We start from the raw sequence: 27286 nt of genomic DNA, 5'->3' as shown, positions 1-27286 counted from the left end.
AAAAAAACTCTATTCCCGTTGGGTGATATTTTATAATTTTTATGTGAAAAATCTACACAAGCAAGAAATATCAAAAAACAGATCAGAATATGACATAGTACATTTACATTATACGTATGTCCTGCAACGATAAATGTCACTTTTTGGTATTGGTGCTGGAACAACCTCATCTGAGCACATACGTAAAAACAAAAATGTGATAAAAATACAATAATGAGGATAATGCACAATTACAAATATGAATATTCGTTGTGAATACTTTTAATATCCCTTAAATATTTTGCCTTTTTCTTATTAATTTATTTGTAATCCTGCCTGAAGAAGGAGCCGCTGTGCTCTGAAAGCTGCGAACATATAATACTTTCTGGTCAGCCAATAAAAGTATCACTCCGAGAATACTTTAGTCATCATTGGGCAGAAAAGTATTCACATTGATTTTTCTGGCTAACACGGTACCCCGCTAATAAGTGGAACCCCCAATACTGACGCTGAGTTACCACACCTAAGGGTGGTCAAGTTAATATTCACCCCATTGTCCATTAAGAAAATACTGACAACAAACCAATGGAAAAAAAAAAAATCAAGATTTCTGAAAGGCTCTTACCATTCACCGACTCGGATAAGAGTTTGTAAAGTCCAGTTGTTGGGTCACCATGATCTTCCTGCAGAGATCCCACAAAAAAAGACAAAACAGCAGTTTATCTTATATCAGATGAAGAAGAAAAACCAATATGACAAAAGAATGACCCCTTCATGTGGTGATCAGACTCGGTCAATATTCCACCAAGTGTTTTACACATCAATGTAAATCGTTCTCTAATGTTCCTGCATGAAATGATCAGCAGTATAGAGCTGTGTTCATGGACAGAATTAGAGGCAGCTGATTGGCATTGTGCAGATATTTCCATCTACACGGCAGACTGTACATTTATCCTCACTGAATATCAATGGCCAAGTGGATTCCCAAACTGGCAGAAATAAAGATCAGCATTTATGAAACCAAAACTATCTGTAGGTGGCACTGACCCCCGATGACATGGCACCCACAGTCTGGAGGTCAGTAGAAAGCTAGTCTAGGAACCTGAGCTCCATCTACCTGATGATCCAGGAGGACATTCTGCTTCTCCTCTGGACGACCCTGGGAATACAGAGGACTGGGACTTCTCTCTGGTGGATTTCTCGGACTGGATCCATCTATAAGAAATATACACAGGACTGAATACATCGTCTACATGAGATGATCAGATGATGGGGAGTCTAGGGGACCTCAGACCCGGCCTCTCCTCTATATTCAGGAAAGTCTCCTCTTACCCGGAGATGTGAGGGGCTGGTGATCCTCCATCATGACGTCCTTGTATAGATCCTTGTGTCCTTCTATATACTCCCACTCCTCCATGGAGAAATAGACGGTGACGTCCTGACACCTTATAGGAACCTGACACACACAATGACCCGTCATTAGCAGACCCCTCCCCCGGCGTTATTATATAATGTCCCAGCATTCCCGGCAGCGCTCACCTCTCCGCTCAGCAGCTCAGTGATCCTATTGGTCAGTTCTAGGATCTTCTGTTCATGTATCAGTGAATGAGGTGGAGGCTCGGTGATGTCACTCGGGGTCCTGCTCCGCCCTCCTGATACACGGGGGGTCACACACTCCCCAGATGACGTCTTCACCACTGTGTGATCCTGTGGGGAGACGCCGATCACTACATCTATTCTAAGGATCCTTCACCTTTCCCGTCTTTATTCCTAGAGATCAGAGTGATGTGAAGATCTCACCTCTCCAGTGATCCAGTAGATTATCTCCAGGGTGAGGTCTAATATCCGAGCAGCCGTGTGGCTTCTGTCCTGCTCCATCCTCGGAGGGTCGTTCATGGAACGGACCATCTTGTATGAAGAAAACTTCAGCTGCTCTTCACCCTAAAGGGAACCTGAAAAAAAGAGGATTTGGAATTAATGGAAGAATATCTTTTGGGATCCTTAGACCTGTCCTCTCCATTTCACACAGTTGACTATTCCCTCCTGTCACAGACTTTCATCCATCGATATCACCGAGTTGGTCGCCTCCTGGATCTCCTCATTCTTTATCAACTGAACATTTTCTGTCTCCATTTTAGGAGAACTCATTTACCGGAGCTGCGGTCACTGCGTCTTCTCCTGGTTCTCTGCTCTCCAGCATGTGAGGCAGGAAGTGTAGCAGGAAGGGGCGGGGTTTAGGCTGCAGACTTCCTGTCCCTGCAGTGAGCGCCGCCATCTTGTTGGTGGAGTCTCCTAGTTCCCAGGACTCGCAGTATTATTATTATTATTATTATTTATTTATTTATATAGCACCGTTAATTCCATGGTGCTGTACATGAGAAGGGGTTACATACAGAGTTATAGATATCACATACAGTAAACAAATTTACATGTTAGTTTCTCCCACTAAGGCCGGTTATTGGGGAACTCACAGTGAGCGCGTGGTATATACACAACACATGGAATATACATATATATACTGTAATATAAATATATTCATCACCGCCAGCAACACAATAACAAAACAGGAACTACTACTAGCCGCCACCAGCAATCAATAATACAGGCCGACGGCGCACCTGCTAACATTACACCACTGCTCCCATAGAAGTGGATGGAGCACGGTCACACATTACACCACTGCTCCCATAGAAGTGGATGGAGCGAGGTCACACATTACACCACTGCTCCCATAGAAGTGGATGGAGCACGGTCACACATTACACCACTGCTCCCATAGAAGTGGATGGAGCGAGGTCACACATTACACCACTGCTCCCATAGAAGTGGATGGAGCAAGGTCACACATTGCACCACTGCTCCCATAGAAGTGGATGGAGCGAGGTCACACATTACACCACTGCTCCCATAGAAGTGGATGGAGCGAGGTCACACATTACACCACTGCTCCCATAGAAGTGGATGGAGCGAGGTCACACATTACACCACTGCTCCCATAGAAGTGGATAGAGCGAGGTCACACATTACACCACTGCTCCCATAGAAGTGGATGGAGCGAGGTCACACATTACACCACTGCTCCCATAGAAGTGGACGGAGCACGGTCACACATTACACCACTGCTCCCATAGAAGTGGACGGAGCACGGTCACACATTACACCACTGCTCCCATAGAAGTGGATGGAGCGAGGTCACACATTACACCATTGCTCCCATAGAAGTGGACGGAGCACGGTCACACATTACACCACTGCTGCCATAGAAGTGGATGGAGCAGGAATACACATTACACCACTGATCCCATAGAAGTGGATGGAGCATGGTCACACATTACACCATTGCTTCCATAGAAGTGGATGGAGCGAGGTCACACATTACACCATTGCTCCCATAGAAGTGGACGGAGCACGGTCACACATTACACCATTGCTTCCATAGAAGTGGATGGAGCGAGGTCACACATTACACCATTGCTCCCATAGAAGTGGACGGAGCACGGTCACACATCACACCACTGCTGCCATAGAAGTGGATGGAGCAGGAATACACATTACACCACTGATCCCATAGAAATGGATGGACCAGGGTCACACATTACACTACTGCTCCCACAGAAGTGGACGGAGCGAGGTCACACATTACCCCACTGCTCCCATAGAAGTGGATGGAGCGAGGTCACACATTACACCATTGCTCCCATAGAAGTGGACGGAGCACGGTCACACATTACACCACTGCTGCCATAGAAGTGGATGGAGCAGGAATACACATTACACCACTGATCCCATAGAAGTGGATGGAGCATGGTCACACATTACACCACTGCTCCCACAGAAGTGGACGGAGCAAGGTCACACATTACACCATTGCTTCCATAGAAGTGGATGGAGCACGGTCACACATTACACCACTGCTCCCATAGAAGTGGATATAGTGAGGTCACACATTACACCACTGCTCCCATAGAAGTGGATGGAGCAGGAATACACATTACACCACTGATCCCATAGAAGTGGATGGAGCAGTGTCACACATTACACCACTGCTCCCATAGAAGTGGATGGAGCAGGGTCACACATTACACCACTGCTCCCATAGAAGTGGACAGAGCAGGGTAACACATTACACCACTGCTCCCATAGAAGTGGATGGAGCAGGGTCACACATTACACCACTGCTCCCATAAAAGTGGATGGAGCGAGGTCACACATTACACCACTGCTCCCATAGAAGTGGAAGGAACAGGGTCACACATTACACCACTGCTCCCATAGAAGTGGCCGGAGCAGGGTCACATATAACACCATTGCTTCCATAGAAGTGGATGAAGAAAGGTCACACATTACACCACTGCTCCCATAGAAGTGACTGGAGCAGGGTCACACATTACACCACTGCTCCCATAGAAGTGGATGGAGCGAGGTCACACATTACACCACTGCTCCCATAGAAGTTAATGGAGCGAGGTCACACATTACACCACTGCTCCCATAGAAATGGATGGAGCAGGGTCACACATTACACCACTGCTCCCATAGAAGTGGAAGGAACAGGGTCACAAATTACACCACTGCTCCCATAGAAGTGGACAGAGCAGGGTCACATATAACACCACTGCTCCCATAGAAGTGGATGAAGAAAGGTCACACATTACACCACTGCTCCCATAGAAGTGGTTGAAGACAGGTCACACATTACACCACTGCTCCCATAGAACTGGAAGGAGCGGGGTCTGTTGTGAATTCTGTGATCAAGCTCCCTCCTGTGGTCACAAGTGTTACTGCGGCTTCTGAGTTTCCTTCCTCAGGTGATGAGGTTAAGTCGTTAGGTGCTGCTCTATTTAACTCCACCTAGTGCTTTGATCCTGGCCTCCAGTCAATGTTCTAGTATTGGTCTTGCTTCCTCCTGGATCGTTCCTGTGGCCTGTCTGCTCAGCATTAGCTAAGTTCTGCTTGTGTTACTTTTGTTGCTATATTTTCTGTCCAGCTTGCTTTAATTTGTTTTTCTTGCTTGCTGGAAGCTCTGAGACGCAGAGGGAGCACCTCCGTACCGTTAGTCGGTGCGGAGGATCTTTTTGCCCCTCTGCGTGGTTGTTTGTAGGCTTTTGTGTTGACCGCAAAGCTATCTTTCCTATCCTCGGTCTATTCAGTAAGTCGGGCCTCGCTTTGCTTAATCTATTTCATCTCTGTGTTTGTACTTTCATCTTAACTCACAGTCATTATATGTGGGGGCTGCCTTTTCCTTTGGGGAATTTCTCTGAGGCAAGGTAGGCTTATTTTTCTTTCTTCAGGCCTAGCTAGTTTATCAGGCTGTGCCGAGTTGCATAGGGAGCGTTAGGCGCAATCCACGGCTACCTCTAGTGTGGTGTGTTAGGATTAGGGATTGCGGTCAGCAGAGTTCCCACGTCTCAGAGCTCGTCCTATGTTTTTTGCTTATTGTCAGGTCACCTTGTGTGCTCTGAACTTCAAGGTCCATTGTGGTTCTGAATTACCTATTCATAACAGTACTGGAGGCCCAAAGTACTATGCTTCTCAATAGAGGGAAAAAAGAAGTTCTGAGACCATTTTTTTTTCTTTGCACTGTGTTTTGCCTTTTTTTTCCCCTAGACATTTGGGTGGTTCAGGACACAGGTGTGGTGATGGACATTAAAGGTCTGTCTTCATGTGTGGATCTTCTCACTGCAAGAGTACAAAATATTCAAGACTTTGTGGCTCAGAATTCTATGTTAGAACCAAGAATTCCTATTCCTGATTTGTTTTCTGGAGATAGAGCTAAATTTCTGAGTTTCAAAAATAATTGCAAACTGTTTCTGGCGTTGAAACCTCGCTCCTCTGGTGACCCAGTTCAACAAGTTAAGATCATTATTTCTTTATTACGTGGCGACCCTCAAGACTGGGCATTTTCGCTTGCGCCAGGAGATCCTGCATTATGTAATATTGATGCGTTTTTTCTGGCGCTCGGATTACTGTACGATGAACCTAATTCAGTGGATCAGGCTGAGAAAATTTTGCTGGCTCTGTGTCAGGGTCAGGATGAGATAGAGATTTATTGTCAGAAGTTTAGAAAGTGGTCTGTGCTCACTCAATGGAATGAATGTGCGCTCGCAGCTATTTTCAGAAACGGTCTCTCTGAAGCCCTTAAGGATGTCATGGTGGGATTTCCTATGCCTGCTGGTCTGAATGAGTCTATGTCTTTGGCCATTCAGATCGGTCGACGCTTGCGTGAGCGTAAATCTGTGCACCATTTGGCGGTATTATCTGAGCATAAACCTGAGCCTATGCAGTGCGATAGGACTTTGACCAGAGCTGAAAGGCAGGAACACAGACGTCAGAATGGGCTGTGTTTCTACTGTGGTGATTCCACTCATGCTATCTCCGATTGTCCTAAGCGCACTAAGCGGTTCGCTAGGTCTGCCACCATTGGTACGGTACAGTCGAAATTTCTTTTGTCCGTTACTTTGATCTGCTCTTTGTCTTCCTATTCTGTCATGGCATTTGTGGATTCAGGCGCTGCCCTGAATTTGATGGACTTGGAGTTTGCTAGGCGCTGTGGGTTTGTCTTGGAGCTCTTGCAGTGTCCTATTCCATTGAGAGGAATTGATGCTACGCCTTTGGCCAAGAATAAGCCTCAGTACTGGACCCAGCTGACCATGTGCATGGCTCCTGCGCACCAGGAGGATATTCGCTTTCTGGTGTTGCAAAATCTGCATGATGTGGTCGTGTTGGGGTTGCCATGGCTACAAGTCCATAACCCAGTATTAGATTGGAAATCAATGTCTGTGTCCAGCTGGGGTTGTCAGGGGGTACATGGTGATGTTCCATTTCTGTCTATCTCATCATCCACCCCTTCTGAGGTCCCAGAGTTCTTGTCTGATTACCGGGATGTATTCGATGAGCCCAAGTCCAATGCCCTACCTCCGCATAGGGATTGTGATTGTGCTATCGAGTTGATTCCTGGTAGTAAGTTTCCTAAGGGTCGACTGTTTAATTTATCTGTACCTGAGCACGCCGCTATGCGGAGTTACGTGAAGGAGTCTTTGGAGAAGGGTCATATTCGCCCGTCATCATCGCCATTGGGAGCGGGTTCTTTTTTGTGGCCAAGAAGGATGGTTCGCTGAGACCTTGTATTGATTACCGCCTTCTAAATAAAATCACGGTCAAATTTCAGTACCCCTTGCCGCTGCTATCTGATTTGTTTGCTCGGATAAAGGGGGCTAGTTGGTTCACCAAGATAGATCTTCGTGGTGCATATAATCTTGTGCGTATTAAACGGGGCGATGAGTGGAAAACTGCATTTAATACGCCCGAGGGCCATTTTGAGTACCTAGTTATGCCATTCGGACTTGCCAATGCTCCATCGGTATTTCAGTCCTTTATGCATGACATCTTCCGAGAGTACCTGGATAAATTCCTGATTGTATACTTGGATGATATTTTGGTCTTCTCGGATTATTGGGAGTCTCATGTGAAGCAGGTCAGAATGGTGTTCCAGCTCCTGCGTGCTAATTCTTTGTTTGTGAAGGGATCAAAGTGTCTCTTTGGTGTTCAGAAGGTTTCATTTTTGGGGTTCATTTTTTCCCCTTCTACTGTCGAGATGGACCCTGTTAAGGTCCAAGCCATCCATGATTGGACTCAGCCGACATCTCTGAAGAGTCTGCAAAAGTTCCTTGGCTTTGCTAATTTTTATCGTCGCTTCATCTGTAATTTCTCTAGTATTGCTAAACCATTGACCGATTTGACCAAGAAGGGTGCTGATGTGGTCAATTGGTCTTCTGCTGTGGAAGCTTTTCAAGAGTTAAAGCGTCGTTTTTCTTCTGCCCCTGTGTTGTGTCAACCAGATGTTTCGCTTCAGTTCCAGGTCGAGGTTGATGCTTCTGAAATTGGAGCGGGGGCTGTTTTGTCGCAAAGAGGTGCTGATTGCTCGGTGATGAAGCCATGCACCTTCTTTTCCAGGAAGTTTTCGCCTGCTGAGCGAAATTATGATGTTGGCAATCGAGAGTTGCTGGCCATGAAGTGGGCATTCGAGGAGTGGCGTCATTGGCTTGAAGGATCTAAGCATCGCGTGGTGGTCTTGACTGATCACAAGAACTTGACTTATCTCGAGTCTGCCAAACGGTTGAATCCTAGACAGGCTCGTTGGTCGCTGTTTTTCTCCTGTTTTGACTTTGTGGTTTCGTACCTTCCGGGCTCTAAAAATGTGAAGGCGGATGCCCTGTCTAGGAGTTTTGTGCCCGACTCTCCGGGTTTGCCTGAGCCGGCGGGTATTCTCAAAGAGGGAGTAATTGTGTCTGCCATCTCCCCTGATTTGCGGCGGGTGCTGCAAAATTTTCAGGCTAATAAACCTGATCGTTGCCCAGCGGAGAAACTGTTTGTCCCTGATACGTGGACGAATAAAGTTATCTCTGAGGTTCATTGTTCGGTGTTGGCTGGTCATCCTGGAATCTTTGGTACCAGAGATTTAGTGGCTAGATCCTTTTGGTGGCCGTCTCTGTCGCGGGATGTGCGTTCTTTTGTGCAGTCCTGTGGGATTTGTGCTCGGGCTAAGCCCTGCTGTTCTCGTGCCAGTGGGTTGCTTTTGCCCTTGCCGGTCCCGAAGAGGCCTTGGACACATATCTCTATGGATTTTATTTCGGATCTCCCCGTCTCTCAAAAAATGTCGGTCATTTGGGTAGTTTGTGATCGCTTCTCTAAGATGGTCCATTTGGTACCCTTGTCTAAATTGCCTTCCTCCTCTGATTTGGTGCCGTTGTTCTTCCAGCATGTGGTTCGTTTACATGGCATTCCAGAGAACATCGTTTCTGACAGAGGTTCCCAGTTTGTTTCGAGGTTTTGGCGAGCATTTTGTGCTAGGATGGGCATTGATTTGTCTTTTTCCTCGGCTTTCCATCCTCAGACAAATGGCCAAACTGAACGAACCAATCAGACCTTGGAAACATATCTGAGATGTTTTGTTTCTGCTGATCAGGATGATTGGGAGTCCTTTTTGCCGTTGGCTGAGTTCGCCCTTAATAATCGGGCCAGCTCGGCTACCTTGGTTTCGCCGTTTTTCTGCAATTCTGGATTCCATCCTCGTTTCTCTTCAGGGCAGGTTGAGTCTTCGGACTGTCCTGGTGTGGATACTGTGGTGGACAGGTTGCAGCGGATTTGGACTCATGTAGTGGACAATTTGACCTTGTCCCAGGAGAAGGCTCAACGTTTCGCTAATCGCAGACGCTGTGTGGGTCCCCGACTTCGTGTTGGGGATTTGGTTTGGTTGTCATCTCGTTATATTCCTATGAAGCTTTCCTCTCCTAAGTTTAAGCCTCGTTTCATTGGTCCGTATAGGATTTCTGAGGTTCTTAATCCTGTGTCTTTTCGTTTGACCCTTTCTGATTCTTTTTCCATCCATAACGTATTCCATAGGTCATTGTTGCGGAGATACGTGGCACCTATGGTTCCATCTGTTGATCCTCCTGCCCCGGTTTTCGTGGAGGGGGAGTTGGAGTATATAGTGGAGAAGATTTTGGATTCTCGTGTTTCAAGACGGAAACTCCAGTATCTGGTTAAGTGGAAGGGTTATGGTCAGGAAGATAATTCCTGTGTCTTTGCCTCTGATGTCCATGCTGCCGATCTTGTTCGTGCCTTTCATATGGCTCATCCTGGTCGGCCTGGGGGCTCTGGTGAGGGTTCGGTGACCCCTCCTCAAGGGGGGGGTACTGTTGTGAATTCTGTGATCAAGCTCCCTCCTGTGGTCACAAGTGGTACTGCGGCTTCTGAGTTTCCTTCCTCAGGTGATGAGGTTAAGTCATTAGGTGCTGCTCTATTTAACTCCACCTAGTGCTTTGATCCTGGCCTCCAGTCAATGTTCTAGTATTGGTCTTGCTTCCTCCTGGATCGTTCCTGTGGCCCGTCTGCTCAGCATTAGCTAAGTTCTGCTTGTGTTACTTTTGTTGCTATATTTTCTGTCCGGCTTGCTTTAATTTGTTTTTCTTGCTTGCTGGAAGCTCTGAGACGCAGAGGGAGCACCTCCGTACCGTTAGTCGGTGCGGAGGATCTTTTTGCCCCTCTGCGTGGTTGTTTGTAGGCTTTTGTGTTGACCGCAAAGCTATCTTTCCTATCCTCGGTCTATTCAGTAAGTCGGGCCTCGCTTTGCTTAATCTATTTCATCTCTGTGTTTGTACTTTCATCTTAACTCACAGTCATTATATGTGGGGGGCTGCCTTTTCCTTTGGGGAATTTCTCTGAGGCAAGGTAGGCTTATTTTTCTTTCTTCAGGCCTAGCTAGTTTCTCAGGCTGTGCTGAGTTGCATAGGGAGCGTTAGGCGCAATCCACGGCTACCTCTAGTGTGGTGTGATAGGATTAGGGATTGCGGTCAGCAGAGTTCCCACGTCTCAGAGCTCGTCCTATGTTTTTTGCTTATTGTCAGGTCACCTTGTGTGCTCTGAACTTCAAGGTCCATTGTGGTTCTGAATTACCTATTCATAACAGGGGTCACACATTACGCCACTGCTCCCATAGAAGTGGAAAGAGCGAGGTCACACATTACACCACTGCTCCCATAGAAGTGGAAGGAGCGGGGTCACACATTACACCACTGCTCCCATAGAAGTGGAAAGAGCGAGGTCACACATTACACCACTGCTCCCATAGAAGTGGAAAGAGCGAGGTCACACGTTACACCACTGCTCCCATAGAAGTGAATGGAGCAGGGTCACATTACACCACTGCTCCCATAGAAGTGGATGGAGGAGGGTCATACATTGCACCACTGCTCTCATAGAAATAGATGGAATGAGGTCAAACATTACGTCACTGCTTCAATTGAAGTGAACGGAGGGGGTCACACATTACACACATTAGATATTGCGGATCTAATCCCATCCTGTGTGATACTGCTCTGAGCTCGATATCTAAAAGCGTCATCTGATAAACTACACTTAGTCCTGTATCTAATCCCAGCATGTAATACCCTCCACGTATCTAAGCCCAGATACAGCGAGCAGCACTAACAGTATCAGCGCTGCCGGCCGTCCTCGGCGACACTGTCCTTGTCAGTATTGTCGTCTCTCCTCACTGTGATTCTAAACTTCATCTAACCACCCAGAAGGGGCGGAGAGCAGTGATGTCACACACATGTGATCAGACCCCGCCCACATTTACTGCAGTCGTAATGTGAGCTAGTTGTGCACTCGGTTGTCATGGCAAATTTCAGCAGCTGCTCCCCCTAGTGTTTACAAGTGGAAATACCAAACCTTTGTCAATTATTTTTCAGATTTTATGTCATTAACCCATTTCCGACACTGAGCCCAATAATACGCCCATGTCGGACTCCCCAGGTTTGGTGCGGGCTCCGACGCCGGAATCCGCACCATTTACATAGTAAGGCCGAAAAAAGACATTTGTCCATCCAGTTCAGCCTATATTCCATCATAATAAATGCCCAGATCTACGTCCTTCTACAGAACCTAATAATTGTATGATACAATATTGTTCTGCTCCAGGAAGACATCCAGGCCTCTCTTGAACCCCTCGACTGAGTTCGCCATCACCACCAGCCATCGCCATCAACATTACAGCTGATCTATACAGCTGACATGTATCCGCAACAGCCGTGTGTGGAATTGCCATCCACCCGCGGCTGTTGACCAGTTAAATGCTGCTATCAATGTCTGACAGCGGTACTTAACGCGAACTTGCTGGAAGCACGTCGCTAAACCTGCCCATCGGTGACCCTGTCACATGATCGCGGGTCACCGATGGGTCGGCATGACAACCAGAGGTCTCCAGCAGACGTTGTCATTGCCAGATTGCTATGAGCACCGCCAGTGGTCGGCGTTCATAGCAAATGAGTAATTCTGCTACACACAGGCGATCTCATCATCGCCTGTGTGTAACAAAGGAGATCAAAATATTGCAGCTTCTAGTCTCCCACAGAAACTATTGAAGCAGGTAAATACTAAATAAAAAATATATAAAAATAAAAAAAAAATAAAGTTCAAATCACCCCCCTTTCGCCCCATTCAAAATAAAACAATGAAAAAAAAAATCAAATATTCACATATTTGGAATCGCCGCATTCAGAATCATCCGATCTATCAATATAAAAAAAAGAGCTTAACGATAAAAAAAATTAAAAGCCAGAATTACGTTTTTTGGATGCTGCTACATCGCAATAAAATACAATAACGGGCGATCAAAAGAATGTATGTGCATCAAAATGGTATCAATAAAATGTCAGCTGGCGCAAAAAAATAAGCCCTCACCCGACCCCATATCATGAAAAATTAAGACGCTACAGGTCTCAGAAAATGTAGCTTTTTTTTTTATACAAAGTTTGACATTTTTTTCACCCCTTAAATCTAAAAGAACCTAGACATGTTTGGTGTCTACGAACTCGTGATGACCTGGAGAATAATAATGGCTGCTCAGTTTTAGCATTTGGGCTATGTGCACACATTGCGGATTATACTGCGGAATTTTCTGTGCAGATTCTGCATTTCTTGGCAGAAAATGCAGGTCAAAATCTGCCTTTTTTTTGCAGATATTGAGTGTTTTTTTGCGGATTTGCTGTGGATTCTGTGCGGATTTCATGCGTTTTTTACCCCTGCGATTTTCTATTATGGAATGGGGGCAGAAATGCTGCAGATCTGCAAAAAAGAATTGGCATGGTCCTTTTTTGAATCTGCTGCGTTTTCCGTGCAGATTTTTCCACACCATTTGCACAGCATTTTTATTTCCCCATTGATTTATATTATACTGTAAATCACTTTCGGATCTGCAGCGTTTCTGCACGGAAAAAAAAACGCTGTGGATCTGCAGGAAAACCGCCCGCAACATGTTCACATACCCTTAGTGAACATGGACTGTGGAATTGCACTTTTTTTTCACCGCAGTTGGAATTTTTTTTCCCATTTTCCATGGGGGTACATGATGTGTTAAAACGAATAGTGTCTTTCAAAAGTTCAACTTGTCCTGCAGAAAACAATCCTCACATGGCCATATTGATTGAAAAATACAAGTTATGGCTCAGGGAAGAAGAAAAGAAAAAAACGAAAATGAAAAAAACTGGAATACCCCTGGTCATTAAGGGTTAAAAACTAATAATATATTATTTATTAAATTAAAGATTACCGAATTTTGTAGATTATAAAACGCACCCCAAATTTTGAGGAGAAAAATAGGAAAAAAATAGAATTAGTCTTACTGGTAATGCAGTTTCTAGGAACCTTCCACGACAGCAGCATCGGAGGATATCTCCCCGCCCTAATGGGGGACAGGAAACACAAAGAGGTTAAATACCCCTCCTCTTCCTGCAACCACTCGTGCGTTTCCCGGAGACACTACCATGAATAGTTACCACCAAAGTGCAGGAATCATCCAATAAGAACGTCAGATAGGGAGGGAAAATAGTGCTGTCGTGGAAGGTTCCTAGAAACTGAATTACCGGTAAGACTAATTCTATTTTCTCCAGTCACCTTCCACGACAGCAGCATCGGAGTAATACGATCAATTAATTTCTTAGGGAGGGACAACAGCCTGCAGAACTTGGCTGTCGAATGTTAAATCCCTCAGTGGTTGATACCTTTTAATGGCTAACTGAAAATATGGCAACAAATTGCAGCTTTCGAGACTACACAGGTCTCTTCATCAGGCAAAGACTAAAGCAAATTCTGATGAATCACATATTTATGCACAACATAGCACAGAAAAAAAAAGGAAAAACCATGGATAAGATAGGTGACATGAAGCACAATTACCATGAGTGATAAACAGTTATGTCCATAAATATTGGGCCAGATCTTAGATAAGGATTGTTTTATTGCCCTCTGATTGGGGTCTGGTTCTGTTGTGATGACCCCTCATAGTCTGAGGGGCAAGTTCCTTAGTTGTTGTAAAAAGACATAAATCCATGTGACACATTCATTCCTGCACTGAGAGTGCCAAAGGTCGTCATCAGCTTATATTCGCAGACTCTTCTGTCTCTCTGAGATTTGAAGCTACCTTTTAACACAAGTAATTTCATGTCCATAATGTTATGATTTGGGAGACAAAAATGTATTGCCACAGGTAGATCCATTATTTTCTCTCTTATTGTGTGGCGGAATCACCTGCTACATTACAAAGCTAAAGAAGAAAATAACAGGGTGCCTCTAGTAGTAACCTACAATCCAAATCTGGAGGTGCTAAGGGGAGCTGCACGGAAATTACAACCTTTACTACAAAAAGATGCCGATTACAATCAAATTTTCCAGACCCCCCACTACTGTGTTTTCAGCAGCCCCCAAATCTAAGAAGCATCATTGTCAGAAGCTCCCTGTCGTCTCCAACAGCTGCAGGAACCTTTCCTTGCAATCAGAAAAAATGTAAAACCCGTCCATTTATAATGACCACGGACAAGATAAAGATCCCCAATTCACATCAGGACTACAAGATCCCAAGTACCTTCAGCTGCGACACTTCTAATGTGGTGTACCTAATTATTTGTACTAAATGTCCAACTGAGGGTCTGTATGTGGGGGAGACAGGGCAGAAACAGAACAAGAATGAATTCTCACCGCCACACAATAAGAGAAAAAAGAATGGATCTACCTGTGGCAATACATTTTTGTCTCCCAAAGCATAACATTATGGGCATGAAATTACTTGTGTTAAAAGGTAACTTCAAATCTCAGAGAGACAGAAGAGTCTGCGAATATAAACTGATGACGACCTTTGACACTCTCAGTGCAGGAATGAATGTGTCACATGGATTTATGTCTTTTTACATAAACTAAGGAACTTGCCCCTCAGATTATGAGGGGTCATCACAACAGAACCAGACCCCAGAGGACAATAAAACAATCGTAATCTAAGAACTGGCCCAATATTTAGGGACATAACTGTTTATCACTCATGGTAATTCTGCTTCATGTCACCTGTCTTATCCATGGGTTTTCCTTTTTTTCTTTTTTTTCTGTGCTATGTTGTGCATAAATATGTGATTCTTCAGAATTTCTTTTAGTCTATGCCTGATGAAGAGACCTGTGTAGTCTCGAAAGCTGCAATTTGTTACCATCTTTTCAGTTAGCCATTAAAAGGTATCAACCACTGAGGACTCTCAATTCTAAATATTTTTCTATCTACTGGCTACACGGTACCAAGATATACCGTATATCTTTCCTTGATCCAATTGGCAATTGTATTCTTAACCGCCTTCTTGCCCTTATTCCGTCCCGAGGACTGAATGAATACGTTTCAGTCGATCCTCCAACCTTCAGTCTGTTGGAGATAGCAGAGAACCACCCTAAGATCATCGAGCGTGTGAAAGGCTTCTTGGCGCTGAGATAGCTCCCGAGATCTTGGTGCAGAGATCTCCATCTGTATCCGCGGCCATTTTCCTGAAGACATTGCGTAGAGGCAGGTGCGGATGGAGATCTCTGCTTTCCTCCGAGTGAGAAGCGGGAAGTCAGACCCTGGAAGAATGGCGGCCGCCATATGCCGCTACCGCTCGCTGTCGTATCACCACCGCTTGCTGCCATACCACCACCGCACTTCGCAGGACCACCACAACACCCCCAGCTCCGGGCCCGCAGCATTGACCCCTCAGTAAGAACAGTGTTCGGATTATAAGACACACCCCCATTTTGCCCCTAATTTTGAGGATCATAAAAGTGCGTCTAATAATCCAAAAAATAAGGTAATACATTTTTCAATGGTTGAAACTTTTTTATGGCATTTTCCCTTTAACCCCTTTATGACATCAGACGTACTATCCCGTCGATGTGACCTGGGCCCTTATGACTATCGACGGGATAGTACGTCATATGCTGATTATCACAGCTGATACCCGGCACTATGTGCCAAGTGCGGTCTCGGACCGCTCCTGGCACATTAACCCCCGGACCACTGCGATCAAACAAGACTGCAGCGTTCCAGTGACATAGGGAAGCATCGCGCAGGGAGGGGGCTCCCTGTGTGCTTCCCTGAGACCCTCAGAACATCACGATGTGAACGCGTTGTTCCGAGGGCCTCCTTCCTGCAGGCCCCTGGATCCAAGATGGCCGCGGGATCCTTCTGGGTCCTGCATGGAGGTGCCTTGTCAGTGTCTGCTGAGAGCAGGCACCAGCAAGCCTCCTTCACTGCTTGTCAGATCAGCTATCTGACTTTATACAGTTATGTCTCACTCTGGGACAATGTAAAAAAAAATATTATACTGTGTAAAAATATTTAAAACAAAATCCTAAATAAAGAAAAAAAAAATATTGTTCCAACAAATGCATTTCTTTATGTAAATAAAAAAACAATAACAGTACAGACCCGACCTATAAAACTGTCCCACTAGTTAACCCCTTCAGTGAACACCGTAAAAAAAAAAAAGAAGCAAAAAACAACGCTTTATCATCATACCACCGAACAAAAAGTGGAATAACACCCGATCAAAAAGACAGATATAAATAAACATGGTACCGCTGAAAACATCATTTTGTCGTGCAAAAAACGAGCCGCCATACAGCATCATCAGTGAAAAAATAAAAATGTTATAGCTCTCAGAATAAAGCAATGTAAAATCAATTATTTTTTTATAAAAAGTTTTTATTGTATAAAAGCACCAAAACAAAAAAAGGCATAAATGAGGTATCACTGTAATCGTACTGACCTGAAGAATAAAACTGCTTTATCAATTTTACCAAACGTGGAACGATATAAACGCCCAACCCAAAAGATATTCATGAATTGCTGGTTTTTGTTCATTCTGCCTCCCAAAAATCGTAATAAAAAAGCGATCAAAAAATATCATGTGCCCGAAAATGGCAAAAATAAAAACGACAACTCACCCCGTAAAAAACAAGACCTCACATGACTCTGTGGGCCAAAATATGGAAAAATTATAGCTCTCAAAATGTGGTGATACAAAAACTATTTTTTGAAATAAAAAGCATCTTTTAGCGTGTGACAGCTGCCAATCATAAAAACCCGCTATAACCCGCTTTATCAACCCTTAGGGCAGTCCCACACGTCCAGATAATTCCGGTACCGGAAAAATTGGCACCGGAATTATCCGTGTCCGTGTGCCCGTGCGTTTCTGTGGCACATCAGTGTGGCACACGTGCGGCACACGTGTGCCGCCCGGGTACCACAGGGAGCGTGCAGGAGACAGCGCTAGAGATAAGCGCTGTCCCCTGCATCTGGTGCTGAAGTTGCCATTCATATCTTCTCTTCAGCAGCGTTCGCTGGAGAGAGGATATGATAAATCCTTTTTTTTTTTGTTTCTCGTGTTTAAAATAAAGATCACTGTCCCCACCCCCGCTGTTATTAAAATACTCACCCGGCTCCCTCGCAGTGTCCTGTCCTCGCCGCACCTTCTCCTGTATGTGCGGTCACGTGGGGCCGCCCATTACAGTAATGAATATGCGGCTCCACCCCTATGGGAGGTGGAGCCGCATATTCATGACTGTAATCGGCGGCCCCACGTGACCGCACATATAGGAGAAGGTGCGGCCAGGACAGGAAGCAGCGCCAGCCAGCGAGGGAGCCGGGTGAGTATTTTCAGAACAGCGGGGGGGGAAGGGGCGTTGGGGGGGACATGGATCTTTATTGTAAACACGAGAAAAAAAAAAAAAAGGATTTATCATATCTTCTCTCCAGCAAACGCTGCTACAGAGAAGATATGAATGGCGAGCTCTCCCGTGTGCCCAAACAGGGGTTTACCCCAACATATGGGGTATCAGCGTACTCAGGACAAATAGGACAACAACCTTTGGGGTCCAATTTCTCCTGTTACCCTTGGGAAAATACAAAACTGGGGGCTAAAAAATAATTTTTGTGGAAAAAAAAAAGATTTTTTATTTTCACGGCTCTGCGTTATAAACTGTAGTGAAACACTTGGGGGTTGAAAGTTCTCACAGCACATCTAGATAAGTTCCTTGGGGGGTCTAGTTTCCAATATGGGGTCACTTGTGGGTTTCTACTGTTTAGGTACATAAGGGGCTCTGCAAATGCAACGTGACGCCTGCAGACCAATCCATCTAAGTCTGCATTCCAAACTGGAGCTCCTTCCTTTCCAAGCTCTGCCATGCGCCCAAACAGTGGTTTACCCCCACATATGGGGTGTCAGTGTACTCAGGACAAATTGCACAACAACTTTTGAGGTCCAATTTCTCCTGTTACCCTTGGGAAAATAAAAAATTGGGGGTGAAAAAATCATTTTTGTGAAAAAAATATGATTCTTTATCTTTACGGCTCTACATTATGTCACGTCCGCTGCACATACTTACCCGGCTTCTTCCATCCCTCTGCGCACTCTCGATCCTGTCCCTCGCCGCTCTGCCTCCTCCTTCGCCGGTCTCTCTGCGCATGCGGGGTCGCGTCTCCTCCGTCGCTGAGCCCTCTGGGAGGTCGCGACCCGATGGCTCCGCCCCAACATGGCGGCGCCCATCGGGTATTTCTTCCCGGCGTCTTTCCAGGCAAGACGCCTTTGCTTTGTAGGTGCACTGTCTGCCGTCAGTGTCCCTATGCCCTAGGCTCCCCTGTATCAGTATCTTTTCCCTGCTTAGTTCTCGCTTTGTCTCAGTGCTGTGTCCTGCCAAGTTCCGTGTTCCTGCTGTGTCCTGCCAAGTTCCATGTTCCTGCTGTGTCCTGCCAAGTTCCGTGTACCTGCCGTCTACTGCCAAGTCCTGTGTTCCTGCCGTGTCCTGCATCGTCTCGTGTTCCTGTCATTATCAGTTAAGTCCTGTTTTCCTATTATTCCCCACCATTCTAATAGCTCTGTAGTCTCCTTCTTTCTCTTGGGTCGTCCTTTGACTCTAGCTGTTGTGTCTCCATTCCCCCGAGGTCCTGCTCCTAACACTCCCTGTATAGGGGGTGATTCCATCTGGTCCACTCGACCCCAGGGGCTCTAGAGTCACGACCCAGAGGGTCCACTCTCGGATTTCTGTCCGAATCCCTACAGTAAGCAAAGGCCATGGACCCCGCTGGGGCCTCTGCTGCGCAAAAAGAGCTACTCTTTTTGCGGGAGAATCAGTCCCGTATTATGTCCTTTATGAAGGCTATGGATTCTCGCCTGTCTACGCTCCTGCCCTCTGATCCTGGCAACGCCGCTCTACTCGTTGGCTTACAGCAAGAGTTAGCTCAGCAGCGTGACACCCAGGCTCATATCCTCAGTTATATGTCTTCGATTGACGATCGGCTGCTTTCTATCCAAACAGCCGCTTCTACCTCTGCTTCTGCTTCCCACCCTCCACCCCGCTTGGCTAAACCACCTCGGTACAATGGGGATCCTAAATTCTGCCGAGGATTTTTAAACCAATGCCGTCTTCACTTTGAGCTTCTGCCCCAGCATTACCCAACGGATCGGTCCAAGGTTGCTTTTTTGATTTCCCATCTGGAGGGTGATGCCTTGGCATGGGTAAATCCACTCTGGGAGCGAGACGATCCCCTAGTCTCCCGGTTGTCTGAATTTTTGGAGACCTTCCGTCTTGTTTTTGACGAACCTGGTCGTCTGGCCTCTACTACTGAGGCTCTATTGTCTCTCCATCAGGGATCTTTATCCGTGGGCCAGTATGCTACTCAGTTCCACACCCTCTCCTCTGACTTAGTCTGGAACAATGAGGCGTTAGTGGGTGCTTTCTGGCGGGGCCTCTCTGGGCGCATAAAAGATGAGTTAGCTGGTCGGGACACCCCTACGGTTTTGGAGGATTTAATTTCCTTAGCTACCCGTATTGACCTTCCGTTCCAAGAACGCGAGCGGAGATCTCTTCGTCCTTCTCCTGCCACCCGTAAGCCACTCAGCCCACAGCCTAGAACTTCCTCTCTGGCGTCCGCATCTGAGCCTATGCAAGTGGACCGTCTAAAGATGTCCGAACAGCGACGTAAAGAGAGGCATACTCAGGGTTTATGTTTTTACTGCGCGAGTGCTGCTCATTTATTGCGGTCTTGCCCTGAACGTCCGGAAAACTTCTCCGCCTAGGTCAGGTAAGAGAGGCCTCCCTAGGTGTGTGTGATTCCTCTCAACCCCTCACTTTGTCTGTCCTTTTGCATATTTCTGGCAAGGGCATTTCTTTGGATGCTTATGTGGATTCTGGCACAGCAGGTAATTTTATCAGGTTGGAAGAGGTTTTGAAATTCTCCGTTCCAGTCAAAACCTTAGAGGCTCCTGTGATTCTTGCATCTGTGGATGGTAGACCGTTACAGGAGACCATTACTCAAGTAACACTTGAGGTGGAACTTCAAGTTGGGGCTCTGCATAAGGAGAAAATTGCATTTTATGTTTTAGCGGGTCTGTCTCATCCTATGCTTTTAGGTCTTCCTTGGTTACGGAATCACGAGCCCACTTTAGATTGGCGCAATGGCAATATCTTGCGCTGGGGAGAGCTTTGTCGGGAACGTTGTCTGCTGCCGGTGCGTCCTGTGGGTTCTTCCTCTTCTTCTTCTCCTTCCTCTTCTTTTCCCGCCTTACCCTGTGTCTACAGCGCTTTCTCTGATGTCTTCAACAAGAAGGAGGCTGAGGGTCTTCCGCCTCACCGTCTCTATGATTGTCCCATAGATCTCGTGCCTGGAAATACCCCGCCCAGGGGAAGAATCTACCCTCTCTCTCCTGCTGAGACACAAGCTATGTCTGAGTATATTCAAGAAAATCTAGCTAAAGGATTAATTCGCAAGTCTTCTTCTCCCGCCGGAGCAGGTTTTTTTTTCGTGAAGAAGAAAGATGGTTCTCTTCGTCCCTGCATTGATTATCGAGGCCTAAACAACATCACGGTGAAGAACAAATATCCTCTGCCACTCATTCCGGAACTCTTCGATCGTCTTTGAGGAGCGCAAATTTTTACCAAATTGGATTTACGTGGCGCATACAATCTGGTTCGAATTCGTGCAGGCGATGAGTGGAAGACCGCCTTCAATACTCGTGACTAGTGTTGAGCATTCCGATACCGCAAGTATCGGGTATCGGCCGATATTTGCGGTATCGGAATTCCGATACTGAATTCCGATACTTCCCGCGTATCGGATACCGGAATCGGAAGTTCCCAGAATTCAAATTGAACGCAGCAGCCAATGAGGAATGAATGAAAGTGTGGGCACATCCTGTTTAGCATGGTGGGCATGTAAGTACTGGCAAGGCTTGGATTGGCTGCTGAAATGATGTCACTCTGCACTATAAAAAAGCGCTGCCGCCATTTTGCGCTCACTCTGCTGTGATTTCAGTTAGGGACAGGACGCTGTGTTCTAACTGAGGGCCAGTTGAGCTAGCTAATTGCTTTATTTTCCTTTCCAAAGGCTAATTTAGCAAAACGCTGTGTGTTCTTCACTGTTCACCTTGCTCTTGCCTTGCAGCGCTGTTTTAACAGCGTTCTGCAAGGTCTCTGTGTGTGTGTGTGTGCAGCTCACTCTGTAGTCTGTGTGCAGCCATATACCCGGTTGTATTCAGCTCAGGGGGGGTTCACACTGCCTCACACAGTTGTTCTTTTTTGCTCTTAGTGCAGCCTGCTGCACATTTTTTCTCAAATTTCCTATTAGTGTTTTTCCACCAGTCTCCAGCTCTATTGTGGAAAAACACTACATAGGATAACCTAGAGGGGGTTTTTTGGGCCTTGCAGCGCCGTTTACGGCTGTCTGCACGGTCTCCGTGTGAGCCCAGCTCGCCCTGTAGTCTGTGTGCAGCCATAGCCGGTTGGATTCAGCTCAGGGTTCGTTACTGGCTCATACCTTGAGAAAAATTTTCCTTTTTTTCAAATAGTGCAGCCTGTTTAAAATTTGAAAAAAAAAATTCCTATTAGTGTCTTTCCACTCGTATCCAGCTAAATAGTGGAAAAACACTATATAGGATAACCTAGAGGAGGGTTTTTTGGCCTTGCAGCGCCGTTTACGGCTGTCTGCACGGTCTCCGTGTGAGCCCAGATCGCCCTGTAGTCTGTGTGCAGCCATAGCCGGTTGGATTCAGCTCAGGGTTCGTTACTGGCTCATACCTTGAGAAAAATTTTCCTTTTTTTCAAATAGTGCAGCCTGTTTAAAATTTGAAAAAAAAAATTCCTATTAGTGTCTTTCCACTCGTATCCAGCTAAATAGTGGAAAAACACTATATAGGATAACCTAGAGGAGGGTTTTTTGGCCTTGCAGCGCCGTTTACGGCTGTCTGCACGGTCTCCGTGTGAGCCCAGCTCGCCCTGTAGTCTGTGTGCAGCCATAGCCGGTTGGATTCAGCTCAGGGTTCGTTACTGGCTCATACCTTGAGAAAAATTTTCCTTTTTTTCAAATAGTGCAGCCTGTTTAAAATTTGAAAAAAAAAATTCCTATTAGTGTCTTTCCACTCGTATCCAGCTAAATAGTGGAAAAACACTATATAGGATAACCTAGAGGAGGGTTTTTTGGCCTTGCAGCGCCGTTTACGGCTGTCTGCACGGTCTCCGTGTGAGCCCAGCTCGCCCTGTAGTCTGTGTGCAGCCATAGCCGGTTGGATTCAGCTCAGGGTGCGTTACTGCCTCATACCTTGAAAAACAATTTCCTTTTTTTCAAATAGTGCAGCCAGTTTAAAATTTGAAAAAAAAAATTCCTATTAGTGTCTTTCCACTTGTATCCAGCTAAATAGTGGAAAAACACTATATAGGATAACCTAGAGGAGGGTTTCTTGGCCTTGCAGCGCCGTTTACGGCTGTCTGCACGGTCTCCGTGTGATTTAAACTAGCTCTGTAGCCCGATCTGCACCAAAAAAAAGGTTAAGTTCACCAAACACAACTTACACTTGTGTAGGCCACATTTGAAAAATAATAAAGTTTAGTCCACAATTTACAACATTAGTGTTTCTTACACCTGTTAGGAGGAGCATTACAGGAATAAGCACACTAAGGCCTTAGTACTTTTCTGCTTATCTTTATCTGTCAACCAAGATGAAGAGGGCAGGGAGTAAGGCACGTGGGCGTGGGCGCGGAGCAGGGAGAGGAGCAGGGAGAGGACGTGGTGATTCTGTGCCTGCTGCAGGCGCCGGTGACTCGTCGTCACTCAGTTTCAGCAGGGAACAGTCCTTCATGCGCAGCTTTGTCGGAGAGCGCCGTGCACCGCTGCTGCGTGAAGACCAAATTGAAGCCGTTGTCGGGTGGATGGCAGCTAACGCCTCGGCATCGACTTCAGTTAGTGCCACATCCTCTCAGGCACAGAGCACTGGAGAGCAGCCATCTGTCTCTTCACCACCTGCCAAATTGGCCAGGCAGTCAGAGAGCCCAGGACAGGAGCCGTCTCTACTTCTGTTCTCTGAATCTCTTGGCTTGGAAACAGGGGGCCAGCCAAGCAGCATTGGAGAAATGGAAGAAGAGGCAGTGTGCAGTGATGCCCAACACCTTTTTCTCTCTGACTCTGAAGAGGCAGGTGGGCCAGTGCCTCCGGTGACCACAGCGCAGTACGCATCTGATGATGAAACTCAGGTGCCGCTTTCTCGTGCGTACTGTGCTGCTGAGACTACCCAGGAGGAGCAGTTGGTGGCAGAGGGTAGTGGAGATGATGAGGTCCTTGACCCATCGTGGCGTGAGGAACAGGAAGGTGGTGGGAGCAGCTCAGAGGAAGAGCTTCCTCTTACGGGCCAAAGAGGGAGAGGGAGGGGGAAGACTGCGGAGCCTGTAGCCTCCACTTTGGCACCCGTTAGGAGCCTGTCTCTTTCCAAAGCCAAAAAGGGCGCTCCCAAGACTTGCAGTGCCTGGTCCTTTTTTGACACAGTTGCAGATGACATTTGTTTTGTCAAATGCAAGCTGTGTCATCATAAAGTAAAAAGAGGGAAAAATGTCAGCAACCTCAATACCACAAATATGTGGAAACATGTGCGGACCAGGCACGCGGTGGAGTTACAGAAACACACTGAAGATGTAGGCCAACCAACAGCGGCAGCTACCACCTCTTCAGCTCGTGTTGCCTCTTCCTCCAGCTCACGCACAGCTGGTTTGGCTTCCTCCCAGAGACCTTGTGTAATTCCACCCACAGCACCACCTTCCCAGTCATCCTCACACTCCCAGTCTACTCTACAGCCATCGGTAGTACAGGCATGGGAGAAAAGGCGGGCATTCTCGGCCAACCACCCCCGAGCACAGGCTCTGAATGCAGGCATTGCCAAACTGTTGTCCCTGGAAATGCTCTCGTTCAGGCTGGTGGAGACTGACAGCTTCCGTGACTTGATGGCATTGGCAGTCCCACAGTACAAGGTGCCCAGCCGCTTTTACTTCAGCAGGCAGGCTGTCCCTGCCCTGCACAGGCATGTTGAGGCAAACATAAAACATGCGCTACTGAACGCCGTCAGTAGCAAGGTCCACCTCACCACCGATGCGTGGACCAGTCAGCATGGACAGGGGCGATATGTTTCCCTCACTGCCCATTGGGTTAATGTTGTTGAGCCAGGTACAGATCGTGCGAGTGGCGCAGGACGTGTCCTGCCCACTCCAAGGATTGCAGGAATCCAGTCTGTACGCATCGACTCCTCCTCTTACACCAGTTCCTCTGATTCCTCTCTGCAGGATCCGTCACAGTCCACCCCCACATGGACCCGTGAACGTTTACCTATGACCGACATGAGCACAGCCGTGGCCAAACGTCAGCAGGCCGTCTTGAAACTAGTTTCATTGGGGCATCGAAGCCACACAGCGCAGGAGCTCTGGAATGCCATAAAGCAGGAGAGCGATGTGTGGTTACTGCCAGCGAATCTCCAGCCAGGCATGGTAGTGTGTGACAATGGCCGAAATCTGGTGGCAGCTTTGGCCCTTGGCAACCTCACTCACATCCCATGTCTGGCACATGTGCTCAATTTGGTTGTGCAGAGTTTTCTGAGGGACTATCCGGATCTTGATGCCCTGCTGCACAAGGTCCGCCTAGAGTGTGCTCACTTGCGGCGTTCCAGCTTGGCCAGATCCCGCATTGCTGCTCTGCAGCGCCGATTCCGCCTTCCGGAACACCGCATCATATGTGACCTACCTACCCGGTGGAATTCCACGTTACATATGTTGGAGCGGTTGTGTGAGCAGCAGCAAGCAGTTATGGAGTACCAGCTGCATCAGGCGCAAAGAAGTCGCAGTCAGCGCCGATCAGACTTCACAACCACAGAGTGGGCCACTATGAAGGACGTCTGCCAGGTTTTGCGTCCTTTTGATTATTCCACGCGGATGGCAAGTGCAGATGATGCACTAGTCAGCATGACTGTCCCCCTTATCTGCCTGCTTCAGCAAACTTTGCAAGGGTTAAGGGATGATGTGGTGGAAGAGGTGGAGGATGAGGAGTCACCTTTTCCATCAGCTTCTGGAGAGTCAGCGCCACGTGGTTCCTCACAAAGGGGTACGCAGGGGCCAATTTGTGAGGAGGATGAGGAGGAGTCAATGGAGGAGGAAGAGCTCCGTCCAGAGGAGGGAGCGACACAATTGTCCAGTGGTCAGTGTGTACAGCGAGGGTGGGGTGATGACGAGCGGGCAGAGATCATGTCTCAAGCAGGGGACAGCGTTTCTGGGCCGGTTGGCACTCTGCAGCACATGGTGGATTTCATGCTGCAGTGCCTGAGAAACGACCGCCGCATCGACCACATTCTCAACATGCCTGATTATTGGGTGTTCACCCTCCTCGATCCTCGCTACCGGGACAACGTCCAAAACCTCATCCCTGCGTTGACCCGGGAGCGTAAATTGCGGGAGTACCACGACACACTGGTGAATTCCATCATCTTCTCCTGTCCAACTGAGAGGAGTGCTGCTAGTGCTTTACAAAGCAGCTCAGTGCGTCGAGGCAGTGGGGGAGGCTCTGCCCAAAGAGGGAGCAGAAGCAGTGCCTCTGCCCAAGGCAAGCCCAGTATGGCACAACTCTGGCACACTTTTGTGTGCCCGCCCCAAATGTCTACACCATCACCGGCGGCTCCAGTCAGCAGGAGGCAACGGTTCCGTCAGATGGTGACAGACTACATGGCTTGCCCTCTTACTGTACTCCCAGACGGCTCTTCCCCGTTCAAGTTTTGGGTCTCTAAGCTGGATACATGGCCAGAGCTAAGCCAGTATGCATTGGAGGTGCTGGCTTGCCCTGCGGCTAGTGTCTTATCGGAACGTGTCTTTAGTGCCGCAGGTGGTGTACTAACAGACCGTCGCATGCGACTATCCTCCGATAACGTTGACCGGCTTACTTTCCTGAAAATGAACCAGGCCTGGATCTCGCAGGAATTTGCCACTCCTCTGCCTGATTAAGTAATTGGGTGTCATCCAGGTCTCCTGCTGTGTTCATCTTTCTACCACCTGAACTGCTATTCCTGGGCTCCAACACCGCCAGTTGCGGCTCAGAAGTGCAGGCTGCACAGTAAAAACATACGACCCAGTGTTATTGGGTTTCAGTAACGTCAGCTGATCCCCAGCTGTGTAGCCGGCAATGTGTCCTGCGACCGCCACGCTGGCACAACAACCTAAATGTAAGGGAACCTGTCCCCCCCCCCCCCCCCCCCGTCGTTTGTTACTGAAAGAGCCATCTTGTGCAGCAGTAATGCTGCACAAGGAAAAGGTAGCTCTTTTTTTTTAGCTCTTTGCACACGCAGAACTTAACACTTATAAAATGTGTTCACTGATACCGTTATACCGTCCCGGAGCTGGGACTTTCCTTCGTAATGTGACGCAGCACAGCCGTCATTCCTACCCCCTTGGTGCCATGCGCTGCCTCCTCAGCGTTGTTTTAAGCTGTCACGGAGCCTGCGCTGTTCTGTTATCCCTTGGGCATGCCCTATTTGCGCTGCCTGTCTTCTGACATAATTTGGTGTCAGGCTGGCTGCGCCTGTGCGGCCGCGGTGCCCGAGATCCCGCCTCGCAGTGTCTTCTGATTGAGTCACACTGCGGGCCTGGGATCCATGGGCATGCGCAGTGCATATCTTCCCCTCGGGCTCTCGCTCATTTCCCTCCGCCTTCTTTAGACTGTGCGCCGTCAGCTGATCCCTAGCATGCCACGGCCGTGACACCGCACAGTCTGAAGAAGAGGGAAGGAGGGGAGTGAGAGTCGAGGTTATGCACTGTGCATGCCCATGGTTCCAAGGCCCGCAGTGGGATTACGTTAGATGAGACTGCGAGGTGGGATCTGGAGCAGCGTGGACGCACAGGCACTGACAGCCTGACACCAAATTATGTCAGAAGACAGGCAGCGCTAATTGGGCATGGCCAAGGGCTAACAGAACAGCGCAGGCTCCGTGGCAGCTTAAAACAACGCTGAGGAGGCAGCGCACGGCATCAAGGGGATAGGAATGACAGCTGTGCTGTGTCCCATTACGAAGGAAATTCGCACCTCCGGAACGGTTTAACGGTATAAAGGGACACATTTTTAGTGTTTACTTCGGTGTTTGCAAGGAGCATAATTAAAAGAGCAACC

General features: G+C 47.4%; 1 pseudogene; it reads right to left on the bottom strand.

Moving 5' to 3' along the window:
* LOC138671841 (zinc finger protein 850-like) overlaps positions 1 to 27286 on the bottom strand; it is a 187626-nt pseudogene that overhangs the window by 48815 nt on the left and 111525 nt on the right.

This window comes from Ranitomeya imitator, chromosome 3 (assembly GCF_032444005.1).
Source record: "Ranitomeya imitator isolate aRanImi1 chromosome 3, aRanImi1.pri, whole genome shotgun sequence".
In the NCBI taxonomy this organism is placed as follows: domain Eukaryota; kingdom Metazoa; phylum Chordata; class Amphibia; order Anura; family Dendrobatidae; genus Ranitomeya; species Ranitomeya imitator.
This window is presented reverse-complemented; position numbering and strand designations above follow the sequence as displayed.